We start from the raw sequence: 8,243 nt of genomic DNA, 5'->3' as shown, positions 1-8,243 counted from the left end.
ATATATCTCCTTGCCCTAGTAACTCCAACTCAGAAAACTTTGGATTAACCTGGCATCAGTACTCCTTGAAAGACCACTATGCCAAACACTAAGCTCCACTTCCTTTGACAAGAGCGTTGCCTTTGTCTTGAAAAATAAACCAAGTGCAAGGTGAGTTTTCCCCTCAGGCACATGACAATATCATGTAAATACACTCTCTGAATTTCCTGCACCGTCACACCTGTTTGCTGTGCCCTTGTGCTGCCCACTGTCATCCTTGCTTTCCACTCCCATGCAACAGTGCCTAATTGGCCAGGAAACTGTACCGTTAAGTTCTCCAAGACATCAGTGCATAATCCTGCAAGTTCTGCATCCGTACCACCTCTAAACTTACCATCAGGACAGGATGCAAGCTGGGTATCAGCAAATGCTTGAAATCCTTCAGTCCTAAGGTTTTCTGACAAACTACATTCTTGACAGAAATAATTCAACATCTATTAAGGCTGCTAAATTCCAACATATTGTACCGTTAAAAAACAAGGTGCAATTCTAAAGAAAATTTAAACTATAATACTACTATAAACAAGAATTTTATACACATTTGGTGTTCTTGGAAGAAAGTTAAAATATATTGTGTCTGAGGCTGCAATTTTAAATTTCATCCTTTTCACAACATAGGAAGAATGAAAACAATTGATATAATCTGTTATACACTTATAAAGCAGAAATATAAGTATCTCCTACTAAGGGAAAAATGTGCTCGTTAGGGCCACAGTTTTTAAATAACTAAAACATACCCATAAACTAACACACACATGCCTAAACATACTTATCTCCAACAGGTAAAAGCCATGGGACAAAATATTAACTTGAAAACAAGATAATAGTGTGTCATGGAATTATATCACTGTATTCTTTTTTACTTTTTTGTAAAAAAGTAAAACTAAAATTTTTCTTCATACATAGTTGGAAAATTCAAACCAAATTCTGAACTGGGCATGGTGGTGCACACCCATAATCTCAGTACTCAGGAAGCTGAGGCAGAAGAACCACTAAATTTGAGGTCAGCCTGGGCTACATAAGTAGGTTCAAGACCAGCCTGTACTACATAGTGAGACCCTGTTTCAAAAAATAAATAAATAAATAAATAAATAAATAAATAAATAAAAAATTGAGCAAATGCCTTGTATTATGTATACAAACCAAGTGTTCATTCCATATGAAGCACTATCTTAGGTATCTATTATCTAAATTAGATCTTTACAGGGAACTTTTAAAAATATGGTACAGTAAAATACACGTTGCCATTAATTCCCCTTGAAATCCTCCCTTCACTTCAAATACACTCATCCTATTGTTCTTGGCATTTCCTGAAACCACCCTGGAAGTCATGTAGTTGCACTGTTGTGGCTGCCTTGATGTCTTCAATCAAGTTACACTTGCCTTTCACAGTCATTTTGATTTTTGAAAAAGGAGTGCCAGGTCCAGTGAACAAGGAATGACGTTTTCACAGTGGTGCTCAGCAGTGGTATTCGTCATCGTCACATCTTGTAGAGACCAGAACGAAGCAAGAACAATGGGATGAGTGAGCCTGAAGTGAGGAGATTTTCTGAGGCGGACAAAAGGCAATGTGTCTTTTAGTGGTTTTTTTGTTTTGTTTATTTATTTATTTATTTATTTTTTTTGAGAATCTCACTCGGTAGCCCAGGCTAGCTTTGAACCTGTACTGATCCTCTTGCCTCCTCCTCCAGACTTACTGAAAAACATTTTAAAAAAGTTTTAATATTCACTGTACATTTTGATTGGTACCTCTTGTGTACCTAGCTTTTGTTTTTTGATGGTGCTGAAGATTGAGCAAAGGGCCTTCACACTGAGCTACAGCCACAGACCTTTCATTACTTTTTCTTTTGGAGACAGGGCCTCAACTGATAAGAATGGCTTTGAATTTGGGATCTTCCTGGTCAGCCTCCTGAGAAGCAGGGAAGAAAGGTGTGCGCCACTGTACCCAGCTGGGGCAACTCTTAAAAAGAGAAAATTTAAGTATGGGTAGAAATGTTTACCTTCACCTATGAATATAAATAAGTCTATCTATCTATATCTATCTATCTATCTATCTATCTATCTATCTATCTATCTATCTATCATGATGCAACTGTCCTTTTCCAGACTGGCAAAGATAAAGAGACTGTCCACAATATTCAAGGCATCTGAAGTAGTAAACTGAAAAATATCTTTCTGGAGGGCAAGTTGACAAGGCCTACCAAAAATTCAAGTGTACATTACATATCCTTGATTCAAACTACCATTCTAAGATTTAACCCAAGCAAACAATCAACCAAATTTGATTTACAAGGATGTTTAGTCCAATGTTATTATATTAAAAGTGGGAAAGTTGTATGATATTGGCTGACTAAATAAATTTTCAATACTATATTAGAAATGAATGCTCTACGGCTAGGGAGATAACTCAGCAGCGCAAGCGCTTGCTTGGCAAGTACAAAGTCCCAAGTTCAATCCCCTGTACCACAAAAAAAAGTGCTCTATATTTGAAGTGATGTTAATGTTCAGTTGTGACAAAAGCAGGTTCATAGTACAATCTAATTGTGTTTCTCAAATAAGTCCTGATGTACATTTTGAAAATTTGGAAAATTAAGACATTATCAGTGATTACCTCTAGAATCATTTCTAAAGTGGAACCTAAAAAACTGGGGGGCTGGGCTGCAGAGATAGCTTGGCGGCCTAAGCACCTGCCTGGAAAGTACAAGGAGCCAGGTTCAAACCCCAGTACCACATGATATGGCGGCCCTGCACCAAGCTGGCCACCAAAACCATGTGGCGGTGCACGCTTGTAATCCCAGTGCTGAGGAGCATAAACAGGAGGATCACTACGAGTCTGAGCTGCGTGGTGAGATCCTATACCAAATAAATAAATATTTTTTTAAAAACTTATTTTAAATGGGGGGTAACAAGTGTGCTACTTTACTAAAATATGCTTTTAAAAGGTAGGTAGCTTGCTTTTCTTATTATAAAATACATATGCATATTTTTAAAAAATGGAGTAAATTTTGTGTAACCTTTTTGGGTTAAAATAAATACAACAGGGGCCGGGGAGATGGCTCAGTGGAATAAGCGCTTCTCTGGCAAGCGCAAGGGCCTGAGTTCAATCCCTGGTTCCACAAAAAAATAAATAAATAAAACAGCTGGGCATGGAGAGCATGCCTATTACCTCAGCACTTTGGGAGGCTGAGGCTGGACAATCCCATGCTTGAGACCAGACGGGTCAACTGGAAACCTTGTCCCAAAATTTAAAAAGATGTAGCGCAGTACAAAGACCCTCAGTGCAACCCCAGTAATGACAAATGAGTGAAAGCAAAGTCGCCACCACAACAGCAGCTGGGAAAGCCCAGGTAATCACTACCTTCCCAGTCCCTTGTTTGCTCTGTGGGCAGCCCTGCCCCCATTGCAGCCCCCCTACAGAGCACCACTGTGTTACTCACGCGACTGTCTTCAGTGTCACCTGCACAGCAATGACTTTTTTGTTTTGTGTGTCTGTCTGCTTGTTCAGAGAGAGGGTCTTGCACATACAGTAGTCCCTTGCTGCTCAACTTTCATGGACTCACAGTTTCACGGGTTTCCAAAATATATTAATCTAAATTATTTATTGCATTTTCGCTAGATCACGGGATTTTGCAGTACCATACAGTGTATGTATGCTGTTAAAATTATACAGGTTTATGAGTTTAGAAAATGGTTACGAACATTAGAAGTGTTTTTAAAAGTAGTGTGGGAAGGGTTTATAAAGCCTTAAAATATAAATACTAAAATAAATGTGCTACTTCTCTGATTTCCACTTACTGCGGGGGTGTCTGACGTAACCTACGCCGTAAGTGAGGGAGCACTGTAGTCCAGGCTGGTGTTGAACTCTCCTCGTGATCCTCCTGCCTCAGCCTCCTGAGAGCCACCACACACAGCTCAGGGGGATGATTCCTTAAGCCCTTATCAAACCTAAATTTCTAAATCTCAGAAACTTACATATGTGGAAGCACTGCCTTTGTCTTTCCCTCCACCCACTCCAGTCCCACTTCCTATCTCCACTAAACTCTTTTTTTTTTTAAAGGGTAAGCTACATTTATTTATTTTTAAATAATTTTATTGAGAAACAAATAACAATGAGACAGTTTCAAAACTGATTAGTAGGACAGTTTCAATAATTAATACATTGCATATTATTGTCTTAGTGGTTATTCATTATACAAGATGCAGACACGACATCCTGTCCACAAACACTATTAGAACAAATCTTTCTATTCACTGAGTTAAGCGAATGTAGCTATATATCTATCCTAACTATTTTGATTATATAGATACAAAATGGTTCATTTGTACCCCTTTTGTTTAGTTTTATCAGAGAAGGGTATTCCATTGTCATTTAAATATCATAAGTGCGTGAATTCAGCAAAATATTCCAATATAGTCCAGTAGTCCATAATAGTAATGGATTTTCTGTAAGACTCACAATGCCAGAAGTTCTTGACTTGAGCCTTTTACAGCTTAGCATATTAATATGGCTTTACTTTTTATACTTCATTTTTATACTTTTCTGCTGGATGGTTAAGACCAAGATAAAGCAAGACCTATATAACAAGAAATGTAGCTTTTGTATCTGATAAGGTCAGTCAAATCCCCTCAGGATTTATCCTGAAACCCTGTACCGCAGTTTGTAGATCCTCTGTCAGTGTCAGCTATGGGGATGAGTCACAGCCATTGCTTGACCAATTTGCTCTGTGTAAAAGTCTGAGAGAATGTTTTCTCTCCGTGTGACTCTCCTTAGGTACACCCTACACCACTGATCACTTTCCTCTGTGGCCCCATAATCTCCTAGATCAGAAAATTTGGGGCACAACTGAGTTACATGATGTTACAGTACAGGTTCTCCTATGTCCTGAGTCTTCACTGACCTTCAAAGGTCTCCATTAAAATCTTAATCATTTGTGTGCTTTCCTAAAGCTGGCAGATTTTATCATATTTGAGGCCTGCACTCAGGAGGCTGAGGCAGGAGGATCTTTGTGAGAGGCCAGCCTAGGATACACAGTGAATTCAAGGCCAGTTTGAACTACACAGAGAGACCCTGTCTCTCTAAAAGAAGGGTCATATTTGACTCCTTTCCCTCAAACAACTAGTAATCAAATCTTGCTTATCTTGATATTCCTGATTCACATCTTCCTCTCTCTCACTGCCAGTCGCAGAGCTAAGCTTGTGTAGGACCACCAAGATGGCTCCCACACAAGAAGACGATCTGCCTCCATTTTGGTTCACTTCTGCCCTTCGGCCGCCCTTACTGAGATGCGGAGCTGGCCAGGGCAGTGCTCAGTCCCAACTGGATGTAAGCAATGCACATGGCTCTAGGGAGGCGCTGGCCGTGGCCTCTGAAGCCAAGCGGCAGGTCGGGGCAGGTCTGCGTGCCCCACCTCCAGCTCCCAACTTGGAGGTGCGAGCCTGGGAGAGCCGCTGAGCACACGGAGCTTTGAGAAAGGCAGCGTGGCCCGGGCGGGCCGGCCAGCCTCAGAGCCGAGGCATCAGAGCTGAGGCCGCTGCCCCAGGAAACGGCTGCGGCCTCAAGCTTATGCGGATTCTTCCAAAGCTGGACGCTACTCCGGCAGTGCTGCAGCACACCTTCCTGCGTGTGGCGGACGGACGTGCTGCGATGCCTCCCACCTAGCCCCGCGCTCAGAACACAAGTACTTCCCGCATTCTCACGGTCTCTCCACCCCAACCACAACCCTCTTCACAAGTTAATAAACCTGGCAGCCCTGTCCCTGTCCCAGTTGCTCTTGTTCCTCCTGGACTTCGGACGCCCTTGGCTCCCCACAACTGCACATACGGTTCTGTCTCTTTATTCTCATGCAGGTTGCATTGGACATGGTAGATTAGAATTTACTCACAAGGACTCTTAATAACTTTTCCCTTGGATTACAATTTATACACTCCTCTGGCCAGCAAGAGGTTCAGGGCATTTATAAAACTAAGATCCAAGCCATGCCATGTTGGACCTGGATAACTGCGCCAAACAAACATTCTTAGGTACGCACTACACAGCTTTCAAACAGTCAGAGGTACTGGGGATGTGAAGATTAATACAGCGAAGTGCTGCCTTCCAACATAATCTGGAGGACAGGGGTGGCAGGGTAAGCTGGAATGTGTCAAGTACCACCATTAGAACAAAATCTACAGGACATCACCCTCTTTCCTGTATGATCTGATACCTGAACCATCTAGAATGCAAACTGGATCCTATCACTGTCCTAAAGCCCTTGATGACTCCTGCAGATAAAGTCAAACATGTCCTACCATACAGACTCCGGTCTGGTCCCTGCTTGCTTGACAGGGACTTCTCCTCCACCTGCGTCCTCTGGCTGAGTGTGCGTGACCAGTTCCTGCTCTGGCAGCACGCCAGCCCGCTCACTACGCTGGCACCAAGCACCTGCAGCTGGACAGCGTTTCCTTCTGCCCGCCAGCTGATTCCCACCCAGTCAGTGACAACTCTGACCCTTCCCCACCAGTATAGCTGTCTTTATTACTGAGGCCTAGCCCAGGCCCTTTGCACCGAGCTATATCCCTATTCCTTTTAAATTTTCAGACAGTCTTGCCAAGTCTTGGAGTTACCCAGGCTGAGCCCAAACTTGAACCCTCCTGCATGAGCCTTCCACAGTGCTGAGCTTACAGGTGTGCATCACTACCCACAGCTCTGACAGTTTTTATACAACTTAGTACTTAATATTATTATCATCATTAAAGACTGGGTCTCCAGGTAGTCACACTGGCCTTGAACTCATTATGCAGCCACAGCTGGCCTCACAGCGACCTTCCTGCCTCAGCGTCCCAAACGCTAGGGGTACAGTCATGCACCACTATGCCCAAGTCTAACACATATTACTATGAGCTGCAAGTGGTTTTTCTTTTTCTCTACTACTACGATACAGTACGCTTAGGGGAGCAAAAACTATGCTTTGTTATTCTTGGTATCTTACTAGAGTCCAGGATTAGCAAATAAATATGAAATGGCTGTTAAAGCACAGAGAGGTGACAACAGACCTGCAGAGAACCAAAACATGCTATTAATTACATTACTACTACTAATATTATGACCTACCACCATCCTCACATACGTGGGACCAAAAGGAGCTTATTCCGTGAGTTTTTGCTTATCTAGCCTTTTAGCCCATTATACAACACCAGACAATACAGACAGAGGCCCTACTCTTTAAACTTTTATTCAAGTAAAGAGAGGCAGTAACAGGAAAACAAATACACATTACTTGTGAATGTAATTAATCCAAATTGGTGGGCCAGGGAGCTAGCTCAGTGGCATAAGTGCCTGCCCGGCAAGTACGAGGTCCTAAGTTCAATTCCACTACTGCCAAAAAAATGAAAAAGTAATTTTTCAACACGAATTTGAAAGGGCAGTTTGATAGGATAAATATGATACAAAAGAAATGTGCAGTCACTTTAAACAAGGATAGGGAAGAAGTCACGCAAAATTTCTCTGAGAAGGTAACAAGCTGAAGCCTAAAGGATAAGAAACAACTGGTTATACACAATTTTAGAAAGAAGTTCAGGGGCCAGGCACACAGCTCAGTGGCAATAAGCACTTACCTGGGAAGTGCAAGGACCCAAGTTCAATCCTGTTACCCTCCAGTGCCCCCAAAATGAAAAGAGTTCTATAGGTAGAAGGAACTAAAGCAGAAACGCACTTGGGCTGGGCATGCCAGTGCAGGCCTACAATTCCAGGACTCTGCAGCTTGAGGCAGGAGGATCACCACAAGTTCAAGGCATGCCTGAGGTACTTAGCAAGCTCAAGAACAGCCTGGACTACTTAGTGAATTCAAGGTTAGACTGGACTACATAACAAGACCTTGTCTCAGAAAAGAAAAGGAAAAAAAAAAGAAAGAAAAAAATATATATTTAGCTGTCTGAAAGACAGTATGCCTAGAAGAGGAGAAGGAGGGGCTTTGCAGGTGGTGCCTGCATAGAGGCCTCACTGTACCCGCTTCTGTTGGCTGTAGTCTTCTACTTACTCATAATACCATCGATGAGACACCGATGGAAGGGGCATACTGCCTATCTCTTAGGCAGACGCTAAGTGATTCGGAAAGTACCTTTCTTGGTTTCTCCCAGTAGAAAGTATTGCTAGATAGGGCTGACCGGATAGCTCAGAGGATCAAAGCACGTGCTTAGGCAGAAGTAGGGACTAAGATTCGATCCCT

General features: G+C 42.3%; 1 protein-coding gene across 1 annotated transcript in view; it reads right to left on the bottom strand.

Moving 5' to 3' along the window:
- The window catches only part of Csnk1g1 (casein kinase 1 gamma 1), a 150,864-nt gene that overhangs the window by 109,415 nt on the left and 33,206 nt on the right, over positions 1 to 8,243 (bottom strand). The gene's annotated exons all lie outside the window — the stretch shown is intronic.

This window comes from Octodon degus, unplaced genomic scaffold (genome assembly GCF_000260255.1).
Source record: "Octodon degus isolate 3935 unplaced genomic scaffold, OctDeg1.0 scaffold00026, whole genome shotgun sequence".
Lineage (NCBI taxonomy): Eukaryota > Metazoa > Chordata > Mammalia > Rodentia > Octodontidae > Octodon > Octodon degus.
The sequence above is the reverse complement of the archived record's forward strand: the minus strand, read 5'-3'. Positions and strand labels throughout refer to the sequence as shown.